We start from the raw sequence: 13,590 nt of genomic DNA on the forward strand, positions 1-13,590 counted from the left end.
TGGCCCCTCCTGAGACATAGTACCACTCACAACTGTTTAGCCACATGCCAATGCTCAGATTGCGTGTGTGTGTACACGTGAGTGTGCATGTGACTGCATGCGTTTGTGTGTGTCTCACGTCAGGCACAGAGCTGTTGGCCTCACATTTGGTTGAGGAGGCAGAAATGAATCCCATTACCTGTCTCCAGCAGTATCCCACTCAGATGTCTCTCCTGGTTCTGAAGAGTCAGCGCTGGACACTGGAGGAGTGTGTAGGTGTCTTTTGTGGGGTGCATTTTTGGGGTTCATCCCAGTCCGATGAGGTTTGCTCTTGCTTAGAGATGGATGTTTCAAGACACTTAAATGGTAACAGGCGATATGGAAACCAGGCATGTTTTGAAGCTAAGTGGGAAGACGGGGGAAATGCTAAATGACTATGCTGGTAAAAGAGCTTGTGCCTTGATTACATGTTAATGGGAAATGCAAAAACGCACACCCACACACACACACCCTCTCTCTCTCACACACACACACATACACTCTCTCTCACACACACACACACACACACACTCTCACACACACACACCCACACACCCTTTTACACACACACACACACACACACATACAAATCGCCAGCTCCAGAAAGCGGACATGACCGGATTGATGAGAACACACGCGGTATTATGAGGATTGGCGATTAGCATACTGTATGCTAATATAATGTTCTCTTGCTAATGAGCCCCTCTGAAATCTTCTGGTTTTAAATCCTCAAACAAGAATGTTTCCTCGCCCAGGTGCTCCCAATACGGTGAAAACACTTCTAACAACACAATAGAATGATCCTAGAGGTGACGTCTGTATGCGTACTACACTGTCCTATGCCTTTACTATAGACGATCACTATGGTGATTTGTTGGAGCAGAATCAACATGTACTGTAAGTATTAGATTGTTCTGAAAGTGCCAGGGAGAAAGCTATAACAGAACTGAATAATGCAACACAGTGGTTGGGGCTGGAGTCTGGGGTGGCCTGTAATTAGATTTTTGGGAGTCTGTGTCCAGAGTCATCTGAGGTCAGAGGGAGAGAAAGTGAGAGGGACGGAATGAGAGAAGTGGTGACAGAGTCGTCAGAGAGGAGAAAGGGAACGAAAGAGAACAGAGCGAGTCCTGAAGGGTGTGTGCTCCAAGATAGAGCTCTTTCTAATGCCAGACACAGGCTGGCTGGAGCGCCGTTTAATCTCACCCCCACAGCATCCTGGCATTGTCCTCTGAATACAACCACCTCCATCTCTCCCTCCGCTCCATCAGTCCCTTCAGGTTCCCTGGTGGAATCTACCAGATGCTGTCTAACCTGTCCTCTGGCGAAGACTTCATCACCTCCTGCTATTGGTCCACGAAATATCCGGGGACCATCTCATTGGATGGGGAGAGGTCCTTCACCAGTATGATCACCCCTCGCTCTGCCCTGCCTCTCCATGTCTTTCTCCCAGCACCCTCTCTGCTCTGCCTCTCCATGTCTTTCTCCCATCACCCTCTCTGCTCTGCCTCTCAATGTCTTTCTCCCATCACCCTCTCTGCTCTGCCTCTCCATGTCTTTATCCCAGCACCCTCTCTGCTCTGCCTCTCAATGTCTTTATCCCATCACCCTCTCTGCTCTGCCTCTCCATGTCTTTATCCCAGCACCCTCTCTGCTCTGCCTCTCCATGTCTTTATCCCATCACCCCTCTCTGCTCTGCCTCTCCATGTCTTTATCCCATCACCCCTCTCTGCTCTGCCTCTCCATGTCTTTATCCCAGCATTCTATCTGCCTCTCCATGTCTTTATCCCAGCATCCTCTCTGCTCTCCATGTCTTTATCCCAGCACCCTCCATGTCTTTATCCCAGCACCCTCTCTGCTCTGCCTCTCCATGTCTTTCTCCCATCTCTGCTCTGCATCCCCAGCACCCTCTCTGCTCTGCCTCTCCATGTCTTTATCCCAGCACCCTCCTGCTCTGCCTCTCCATGTCTTTCTCCCAGCACCCTCTGCTCTGCCTCTCCATGTCTTTATCCCAGCACCCTCTCTGCTCTGCCTCTCCATGTCTTTATCCCAGCACCCTCTCTGCCTCTGCTCCCATGTCTTTATCTTTCCCAGCACCCTCTCTGCTCTGCCTCTCCATGTCTTTCTCCCATCACCCTCTCTGCTCTGCCTCTCCATGTCTTTATCCCAGCACCCTCTCTGCTCTGCCTCTCCATGTCTTTCTCCCAGCACCCTCTCTGCTCTGCCTCTCCATGTCTTTCTCCCAGCACCCTCTCTGCTCTGCCTCTCCATGTCTTTCTCCCAGCACCCTCTCTGCTCTGCCTCTCCATGTCTTTCTCCCAGCACCCTGCTCTGCCTCTCCATGTCTTTCTCCCAGCACCCTCTCTGCTCTGCCTCTCCATGTCTTTCTCCCAGCATTCTATCTGCCTCCTTTCTCCATGTCTTTCTCCCAGCATCCTCTCTGCACCTCTCCATCTTTCTCCCAGCATTCTCTGCCTCCATGTCTTTCTCCCAGCACCCTCTCTGCTCTGCCTCTCCATGTCTTTATCCCATCACCCCTCTCTACTCTGCCTCTCCATGTCTTTATCCCATCCATGCCTCTCCATGTCTTTATCCCAGCACCTGCCTCTCTGTCTTTCTCCCAGCATTCTCTCCATGTCTTTCTCCCAGCATCCCTCTCTGCTCTGCCTCTCCATGTCTTTCTCCCAGCATTCTCTCTGCCTCTCCATGTCTTTCTCCCAGCACCCTCTCTGCTCTGCCTCTCCATGTCTTTATCCCATCACCCCTCTCTACTCTGCCTCTCCATGTCTTTATCCCATCACCCCTCTCTGCTCTGCCTCCCATGTCTTTCTCCCAGAACCCTCTCTGCTCTGCCTCTCCATGTATTTCTCCCAGCACCCTCTCTGCTCTGCCTCTCCATGTCTTTATCCCATCACCCTCTCTATCTGCCTCTCCATGTCTTTATCCCATCACCCCTCTCTACTCTGCCTCTCCATGTCTTTCTCCCAGCACCCCTCTCTGCTCTGCCTCTCCATGTCTTTATCCCAGCTCTGCCTCTCCATGTCTTTCTCCCAGCACCCTCTCTGCTCTGCCTCTCCATGTCTTTCTCCCAGCACCCTCTCTGCTCTGCCTCTCTATGTCTTTATCCCAGCACCCTCTCTGCTCTGCCTCTCCATGTCTTTATCCCATCACCCTCTCTGCTCTGCCTATCCATGTCTTTCTCCCAGCACCCTCTCTGCTCTGCCTCTCCATGTCTTTCTCCCAGCACCCTCTCTGCCTCTCCATGTCTTTCTCCCAGCACCTTCTCTGCCTCTCCATGTCTTTCTCCCAGCACCCTCTCTGCCTCTCCATGTCTTTCTCCCAGCACCCTCTCTGCCTCTCCATGTCTTTCTCCCATCAGCCCCTCTCTGCTCTGCCTCGCCATGTCTTTATCCCATCACCCCTCTCTACTGCCTCTCCATGTCTTTCTCCCATCACCCCCATCACCCCTCTCTGCTCTGCTCTCTTTATCCATGTCTTTATCCCATCTTTCCCATCCCTCACCCCTCTGTCTTTATCCCATCTCTGCCTGCCTCCATGTCTTTATCCCATCACCCCTCTCTCTCTGCCTCTCCATGTCTTTCTCCCAGCACCCTCTCTGCTCTCCATGTCTTTATCCCAGCACCCTCTCTGCACCCTCTCTCTTTCTCCCAGCTCTGCCTCTCCCATGTCTTTCTCCCATGTCACACCCCTCTCTGCTCTGCCTCTCCATGTCTTTCTCCCAGCACCCTCTCTCCATGTCTTTCTCCCAGCACCCTCTCTGCCTCTCCATGTCTTTCTCCCAGCACCCTCTCTGCTCTGCCTCTCCATGTCTTTCTCCCAGCACCCTCTCTGCCTCTCCATGTCTTTCTGCCTCTCCATGTCTTTCTCCCAGCACCCTCTCTGCTCTGCCTCTCCATGTCTTTATCCCATCACCCCTCTCTCTGCCTCTCCATGTCTTTATCCCATCCCCTCTCTCCATGTCTTTCTCCCAGCACCCTCTCTGCTCTGCCTCTCCATGTCAGCACCCTCTCTGCTCTGCCTCTCCATGTCTTTATCCCATCACCCCTCTCTACTCTGCCTCACCTTTATCCCATCACCCCTCTCTACTCTGCCTCTCCATGTCTTTCTCCCAGCACCCCTGCTCTGCCTCTCCATGTCTTTATCCCATCACCCTCTCTGCTCTGCCTCTCCATGTCTTTCTCCCAGCACCCTCTCTGCCTGCCTCTCCATGTCTTTCTCCCAGCACCCTCTCTGCTCTGCTCTGTCTTTATCCCAGCACCTCTGCCTCTCCATGTCTTTATCCCATCCATGTCTTTCTCCCAGCACCCTCTCTGCTCTGCCTCTCCATGTCTTTCTCCCAGCACCCTCTCTGCTGCTCTGCCTCTCTGTCTTTCTCCACCCTCTCTGCTCTTTCCATGTCTTCACACCCTCTCTGCTTTCTCCCATCACCCCTCTCTCCATGTCTTTATCCCATCACCCTCTCTGCTCTGCCTCTCCATGTCTTTATCCCATCACCCCTCTCTGCTCTGCCTCTCCATGTCTTTATCCCATGCCTCTCCATGTCTTTCTCCCAGCACCCCTCTCTGCTCTGCCTCTCCATGTCTTTATCCCATCACCCTCTCTGCCTTTCTCCCATCTCTCTGCTCTGCCATGTCTTTCCCATCCCAGCACCCCTCTCTGCTCTGCCCTCTCCATGTCTTTATCCCAGCACCCTCTCTGCTCTGCCTCTCCATGTCTTTCTCCCAGCACCCTCTCTGCTCTGCCTCTCCATGTCTTTCCCAGCACCCCCTCTTATCCCCCATCACCCTCTCCATGTCTTTCTCCCAGCACCCCCTCTGCTCTGCCTCTCCATGTCTTTATCCCAGCACCCTCTCTGCTCTGCCTCTCCATGTCTTTCTCCCAGCACCCTCTGCTCTGCCTCTCATGTCTTTATCCCAGCACCCCTGCTGTGCTCTGCCTCTCCATGTCTTTATCCCAGCACCCTCTCTGCTCTGCCTCTCCATGTCTTTATCCCAGCACCCCTCTGCTCTGCCTCTCCATGTCTTTATCCCAGCACCCTCTCTGCTCTGCCTCTCCATGTCTTTATCCCATCACCCTCTCTGCTCTGCCTCTCCATGTCTTTATCCCAGCACCCTCTCTGCTCTGCCTCTCCATGTCTTTATCCCAGCACCCTCTCTGCTCTGCCTCTCCATGTCTTTCTCCCAGCCCTCTGCTCTGCCTCTCCATGTCTTTATCCCAGCACCCTCTCTGCTCTGCCTCTCCATGTCTTTATCCCAGCACCCTCTCTGCTCTGCCTCTCCATGTCTTTATCCCAGCACCCTCTCTGCTCTGCCTCTGTCCACCCTCTCTTCTGCCTCTCCATGTCTTTATCCCAGCACCCTCTCTGCTCTGTCTTTATCCCATCACCCTCTCTGCTCATGTCTTTATCCCAGCACCCTCAGCCCTCTCTGCTCTGCCTCTCCATGTCTTTATCCCATCACCCCTCTCTGCTCTGCCTCTCCATGTCTTTATCCCATCACCCCTCTCTGCTCTGCCTCTCCATGTCTTTATCCCCAGCACCCTCTCTGCTCTGCCTCTCCATGTCTTTCTCCCAGCACCCTCTCTGCTCTGCCTCTCCATGTCTTTCTCCCAGCACCCCTCTCTGCTCTGCCTCTCCATGTCTTTCTCCCAGCACCCTCTCTGCTCTGCCTCTCCATGTCTTTCTCCCAGCACCCTCTCTGCTCTGCCTGTCTCCTTGGCTGCTACAGTCTGAGTGGTAAAGGGTCTCATTAACTACATCACAGGGAGTCTACCATGTTGGCATCTGCCTGCCTGTTTCACGTGAAGAGAGGCACAAAACAGTATTTTTGCCCAAAGCTATGAGCTTTATGCCCAAAGCTATGTCTATCTGCTCACTACTGTTGATCATTACTCTCTCCAGTGAAACCAGGTCAGTGTGTTACAGACCAGATGGAAACACAGTGCTGTTACTACCACATATCATCATTCTAGGTTATAGGGGGGGCTTTTAGAGATGGAGCTAATATTATCTCCCGTGTCATTTCCTGTCCAACGAGATAGATTGAGATGATGCTATGTTGTTGCTCCCGGTGTGGAAACTTGATTAGAGACCATTACTGTGATTGTACAGACTTGTTTTGGTGACCAATTGGTTCCGTCTCGTGATGAATAATCTTGCCTGAGGCTTACCTTGGCTTTAGCTCAACGGGCTAACACTATTGTGGCGTGCAGGAGACCTGGGTCTGAACTGTGTTTGACTGACTGTATCTGAGCTGTGATAAGAATCATCTGGAATGCTCAATAGCCGGGGTGTTTCTTTGTTTATAAGGGCCTGCTAAGTGATTTACATCGTAGTGTCATGCTCGTCAGTATCATGAAACTAGTCACAGTTTTGTCAGTTAGTCCATCAGCTTTTTTCATCTCTACTTTTATGACACTACTGCCATGGGGAGACGGACAGAGGAGCTCTATAAATATAGTGAGAGAGAGAGAGAGTGTGTGTGTGTGTGTGTGTGTGTGTGTGTGTGTGTGTGTGTGTGTGTGTGTGTGTGTGCCTGCGTGTGTGTGTGTTATCAGAGAGAGGAATCAGTAATTCTGTTTGACACTGTTGACCACCAGCGCTGCACTGAGAGGGACGTTCAGAGAGGAGAGGCCAGCTGGGCGACAGGAGGAATGCGATAGCCGCCGGAGGAATGCGATAGCCGCCGGAGGAATGGGCCTTTCACACAGGCTCATCCCCTTCACAGGTTTCCTCTGAACCACTCTCTCTCACTTTTATTTACACACTCACTCTCACGTGCAGTCTCTCGCACGCGCTCACACATCCCCATTCAGTGCAGTATATTAATGAAAGATGTGTGGAGCGATGCATGAATGGAGGGAGGGGTTGTAGCTTTCTGTGAAGACTGACAACTGGTGACGTTCCGCTGTTGGCCACACACACAAACACACACACACACACAGCTTGCCTGTAGTACCGTGACTTCTCAGAGTGCTATATATAGCAGTAGTGACTGAATGAGCTCTAGGAAGGACAACAACACAGAGGATATTATGTTAGATGTTCGAGGTCACACTGGTGACATGACTCACTGTTGTATTGTCAACGGACACAGATATCAAATAAAATGTTATTTGCCACATACACATGGTTAGCAGATGTTAATGGCCACATACACATGGTTAGCAGATGTTAATGGCCACATACACATGGTTAGCAGATGTTAATGAGAGTGTAGTGAAATGCTTGTGCTTCTAGTTCCGACAATGTAGTAATAACCAACGAGTAATCTAACCTAACAATTTCACAACAACTACCTTGTACACACAGTGTAAAGGAATGAAAGAATATGTACATAAAAATATATGAATTAGTGATGGTACAGAACGGCATAGGCAAGATGCAGTAGATAGTATCGAGTACAGTATATACATATGAGATGTGTAATGTAGGGTATGTAAACATATAAAAGTGGCATTGTTTAAAGTGGCTAGTGATACATGTATTACATAAAGATGGCAAGATGTAGTAGATGGTATAGAGTACAGTATATACATATGACATTATTAAAGTGGCTGGAGTTGAGTCAGTATGTTGGCAGCAGCCACTCAATGCTAGTGATGGCTGTTTAACAGTCTGATGGCCTTGAGATAGAAGCAGTTTTTCAGTCTCTCTGTCCCAGCTTTCATGTCACCTGTGCTGACCTCGCCTTCTGGATGATAGCGGGGTGAACAGGCAGTGGCTCGGGTGGTTGTTGTCCTTGATGATCTTTATGGCCTTCCTGTGACATCGGGTGGTGTAGGTGTCCTGGAGGGCAGGTAGTTTGCCCCCGGTGATGCGTTGTGCAGACCTCACTACCCTCTGGAGAGCCTTACGGTTGTGGGCGGAGCAGTTTCCGTACCAGGTGGTGATACAGCCCGACAGGATGCTCTCGATTGTGCATCTGTAAAAGTTTGTGAGTGCTTTTGGTGACAAGCTGAATTTCTTCAGCCTCCTTCACCACACTGTCTGTGTGCGTGGACCAATTCAGTTTGTCTGTGATGTGTACGCTGAGGAACTTAAAACTTACTACCCTCTCCACTACTGTCCCGTCGATGTGGATAGGGGGGTGCTCCCTCTGCTGTTTCCTTAGTTTTGTTAGACGTTGATTGTGAGGTTATTTTCCTGACAACACACTCCGAGTGCCCTCACCTCCTCCCTGTAGGCCGTCTCGTCGTTGTTGGTAATCAAGCCTACCACTAGTGTCGTCTGCAAACTTGATAATTGAGTTGGAGGCGTGCATGGCCACGCAGTCATGGGTGAACAGGGAGTACAGGAGAGGGCTCAGAACGCACCCTTGTGGGGCCCCAGTGTTGAGGATCAGCAGGGTGGAGATGTTGTTACCTACCCTCACCACCTGGGGGCGGCCCGTCAGGAAGTCCAGTACCCAGTTGCACAGGGTGTGGTCCAGACCCAGGGTCTTGAGCTTAATGACAAGTTTGGAGGGTACTATGGTCTTAAATGCTGAGCTATAGTTGATGAACAGTGGTGATGGTTTTCTTTACATAGGTATTCCTCTTGTCCAGATGGGTTATGGCAGTGTGCAGTGTGTTTGTGTCGTCTGTGGACCTATTGGGGAGGTAAGCAAGTTGGAGTGGGTCTAGGGTGTCAGGTAGGGTGGAGGTGGTATGGTCCTTGACTAGTCTCTCAAAGCACTTCATGATGACAGAAGTGAGTGCTACGGGGCGGTAGTCGTTTAGCTCAGTTACCTTAGCTTTCTTGGGAACAGGAACAATGGTGGCCCTCTTAAAGCATGTGGGAACAGCAGACTGGGATAAGGATTGATTGAATATGTCAAACACACCAGCCAGCTGGTCTGCGCATGCTCTGAGGACGCGGCTGGGGATGCTGTCTGGGCCTGCAGCCTTGCGAGGGTTAACACGTTTAAATGTTTTACTCTCGTCGGCTGCAGTGAAGGAGAGCCCACAGGTTTTGGTAGCGGGCCGTGTCAATGGCACTGTATTGTCCTCAAAGCAAGCAAAGAAGTTGTTTAGTCTGTCTGGGAGCAAGACATCATGGTCCGTGACGGGGCTGGTTTTCTTTTTGTAATCCGTGATTGACTGTAGACCCTGCCACATACCTCTCGTGTCGTATCCGTTGAATTACGACTCTACTTTGTCTCTACACTGACGCTTAGCTTGTTTGATTGCCTTGCGGAGGGAATAGCTACACTGTTTGCATTCTGTCATGTTTCCGGTCACCTTGCCCTGATTAAAATCAGTGGTTCGCGCTTTCAGTTTTGCGCGAATGCCGCCATCAATCCAGGGTTTCTGGTTTGGGAATGTTTTAATAAACGCTGTGGGTACAACATCATCAATGCACTCGCTAATAAACTCGCTCACCGAATCAGCGTATTCGTCAATGTTGTTTGACGCAATGCGGAAGATATCCCAGTCCACGTGATGGAAGCAGTCTTGGAGCGTGGAATCAGACTGGTCGGACTAGCGTTGAACAGACCTGAGCGCGGGAGCTTCTTGTTTTAGCTTCTGTCTGTAGGCAGGGAGCAACAAAATGGAGTCGTGGTCAGCTTTTCCGAAAGGAGGCCGGGGGAGGGCCTTATATGCGTCGTGGAAGTTAGAATAACAATGATCCAGGGTGTTACCAGCCCTGGCTGCGCAATCGATATGCTGATAGAATTTAGGCAGTCTTGTTTTCAGATTAGCCTTGTTAAAATCCCCGGCTACAATGAATGCAGCCTCGGGATATGACACTAATAACGGTGCATGGAAAACACTTCGGTATTGTGCTGGGTGGCCTGGCAGTGTTTCTAAAGCTTATTTGTGACTTTCTGAGACTTTGTCCTGATGTAAGAACACAACACGTAACTATACCGAACAGGGCAATTAGCAATCAACCAGTGTCCTCTGGCTCTGTGTTTAAACCACCTACTGCCATTGAACAGAGTGATGGGAGCGTGATGAGGAGTGCATCGGGACCCATATTAATCATCAACTTCTCCTGTGATTAGCAGGGAGGGATGAAGGGAGAGTGGGAGACCGAAAGAGCTTTCTGAGTGGGCTCATCTGAACACTGATGAGGTTATTGTAAACTAATAGGACCATGGAGGTGTCACACCTCTATTACAGACACTAGGAAACACTTGACACATCCCATGAGGATTCAACACCAACGTGTAGGACGGCTCGGCATTAGCATCCCCCGGCCGTAGTCACTTCACAACATTCTAGATACACTCAAATCAGCCCGTGAGGAAATTGTAACATCGGAAGGAAATGTAGCATACAGTAAGTGTGATCATGGTGATAAGGCTTGGTAACCCTGGGCACTATATCACACACACACACACACACACACACACACACACACACACACACACACACACACACACACACACACACACACACACACACACACACTGAATCTATTCTAATTTTAGCAGCATTCTTTCTCTTTTCTTTTTCCTCTTCATGAACCTGATAACCTGTTCATTCATTCAGCGGGCCAGTCCTCTAATCGCATGCCTCCATCTCTCATTCATCACCACAGCTTCGGCGCCTCACTGACGCTTCCTTGTCGTGCTCTCTTTCTCACACACTCTCTCTATCCTTCTCTCTTTCTCACACACTCTCTCTATCCTCTCTCTTTCTCACACACTCTCTCTATCCTTCTCTCTCTTTCTCACACACACTCTCTATCCTTCTCTCTCTTTCTCACACACTCTCTCTATCCTTCTCTCTTTCTCACACACTCTCTCTATCCTTCTCTCTCTTTCTCACACACTCTCTATCCTTCTCTCTTTCTCACACACTCTCTCTATCCTTCTCTCTTTTTCTCACACACTCTCTATCCTTCTCTCTCTTTCTCACACACTCTCTCTATCCTTCTCTCTCTTTCTCACACACTCTCTCTATCCTTCTCTCTCTTTCTCACACACTCTCTCTATCCTTCTCTCTCTTTCTCACACACTCTCTATCCTTCTCTCTCTTTCTCACACACTCTCTCTATCCTTCTCTCTCTTTCTCACACACTCTCTCTATCCTTCTCTCTTTTCTCACACACTCTCTATCCTTCTCTCTCTTTCTCACACACTCTCTCTATCCTTCTCTCTTTCTCACACACTCTCTCTATCCTCTCTTTTCTCACACACTCTCTCTATCCTTCTCTCTCTTTCTCACACACTCTCTCTATCCTTCTCTCTCTTTCTCACACACTCTCTCTATCCTTCTCTCTCTTTCACACACTCTCTATCCTTCTCTCTCTTTCTCACACACTCTCTCTATCCTTCTCTCTCTTTCACACACTCTCTCTATCCTTCTCTTTCTTTCACACTCTCTCTATCCTTCGCTCTCTTTCTCACACACTCTCTCTATCCTTCTCTCTCTTTCTCACACACTCTCTATCACACACTCTCTATCCTTCTCTCTCTTTCTCACACTCACCTTCACTCTCTCTATCCTTCTCTCTCTTTCTCACACTCTCTCTCTATCCTTCTCTCTCTTTCTCACACTCTCTCTCTATCCTTCTCTCTCTTTCTCACACACTCTCTCTATCCTTCTCTCTCTTTCTCACACACTCTCTCTATCCTTCTCTCTCTTTCTCACACACTCTCTCTATCCTTCTCTCTCTTTCTCACGCACTCTCTCTATCCTTCTCTCTGTGTCTCTCACACTCTCTCACACACTCTTTCTCCTCTCCCTTTTGCGTTCTGTCCTTCGCATGGCAGAGCTGAGGCAAGCTGAAGCCCGAGACATCTCTAATGATGAAGTAAGGAGTGCCTGCTTGGTCTGCCACCGCCACTATCAATCCTCCCTCTGTATATACCGAATCCTATTTAACAAATCTGCCGCTTTACTTGGTGGCTGTAGATTTCTATCAATGGCCAAGTCCCAATGGCTCACAAGGGAGGGTCCTCTATGGCCAATCTTTATCCTAAGACACTTTGGCCACCGACGGATGTCATTCATTTTCTTGTTTCTCCACCACAACAGCAGTAATATTAGACGTTGTCCCACTTATTGATTTGGAAAACCCCCGCGTTTTCAACAACCCTCCCGTTTTCAGGACACACCTGCTCCATTGACGGTACAGTAAGCTACCAAGCATTACATTTCATTACGGGGGGAAATATACCGTGAAATCACTTCTGCTGAGCCGTGTCTTTGTTTCTTTGCCCGTCGCTCTGTGCCAAATGGCGCCCTATTCCCTAAGCAGTGCACTACTTTAGACCAGGACCAATGAGGCTCAGGTCAAAAGTAGGGCACTATGCAGGCAATAGGGTGCCATTTGTGACGCGGGCTCAAGGCGGTGGCATATTGTGTTCCTATTGATTCTGGCAGACCAACACGCTCCACTGTGCTGACAAAGGGCCCGAATGCATAATATTGCTTTCGTTTCTAACTGTATTTGGACTGACTAACACAAATTGAATCATATACCATAAAATGTGATGTGGCTGCCTGGTTGCTCAGGTCCTACGCTGCAATGGCAATGTAAAATAACACTCATAGGTAAATGAGATGATGATGTTTGTATTTGAATAGCGCTAGACATTGAAATGGGTGACTTAGGGAGATGTAGGAGCAGAACCTTGACAGCGGACAGACGGACATCAGATGGAGATACCCTTCTTTAGAAGGACAGACAGACAAACCCCATGCTTTACGGCGGGGTTTTTCAACTGTTACCCCACGACGTCCGGAGTACTGCTGATTTGATGTTCTGCCTGATAACTAATTGCACTTCTGGTTTCCCAGGTCTAAATCAATCCCCGATTAGAGAGGAGGCATTTAAAAAAGCAGTGGAACTGGCTTCGAGGTCCGGATTTGAATTTGAGGGCTTCACTGAACGAAACGACTGTGACACGCCTGAAAGGCATCTTTATGACACGTTGACAAACTAGATCTGTTCTGTTCTGACTGCCTGTCATCTACATCTAAAGTTACCAGGCTCTATCAGATCCCGGGTTTGCCTCGCTGGCGTCTCTGTGTCATGGCGTCATGCGTTGTCCTTGGTGCCGGCCCAACCCAGCACGCTGCAACTTATCTAACTCGCTGTCAGAGAGAGTTGTATCCTCTGTGAATGACCTGTGTCTGCCTCTCTCTCTCTCTCTCTCTCCAGTGTAGCGTGGCGGTATGACTTGACATTGGTGCCCGGTCCTGGCTCACTGTACGGGCAGGGGGACAGGGGTGGTTGACCATGCAGGTCTTAATGCAGACTGCCACCCTGATCCATCCCCCTTAGACAGCACAGCGTGTCAGGATGAGTGTAGAGAGGCGAGGGGGAGAGAAGCGGGACGAGACGAGTGATCGGTAGAGCGATGAGACGGAGCGGCAATGGCGGCGAGATTAGAGGGGAGGCGAACGACCAAACAAGCGACGGCGTCCGCAAAAGAAGTGGGCCGACGCCCACAGGAACTGTCATCAAGCATTGATGAGTGTTTTGATTGACAGGCAGGCAGTAGTCGTGAGGGAGGGACTTGGCGTGGAGTCATCAAAGGGGACATGATCAGAAGAGACGTAGCAAGGCTATAATTCATGTCATTATTTCCTGTGTCGTTCATCCTTCTCTCCCCTCTT

General features: G+C 49.9%; 1 protein-coding gene across 2 annotated transcripts in view; it reads left to right on the forward strand.

The window, feature by feature from the left end:
- The window catches only part of LOC112264633 (trafficking protein particle complex subunit 9-like), a 322,924-nt gene that overhangs the window by 255,735 nt on the left and 53,599 nt on the right, over positions 1–13,590 (forward strand). The window lies entirely within an intron of this gene.

The sequence above is a fragment of the Oncorhynchus tshawytscha genome, linkage group LG13, assembly GCF_018296145.1.
Source record: "Oncorhynchus tshawytscha isolate Ot180627B linkage group LG13, Otsh_v2.0, whole genome shotgun sequence".
Taxonomy (NCBI): domain Eukaryota; kingdom Metazoa; phylum Chordata; class Actinopteri; order Salmoniformes; family Salmonidae; genus Oncorhynchus; species Oncorhynchus tshawytscha.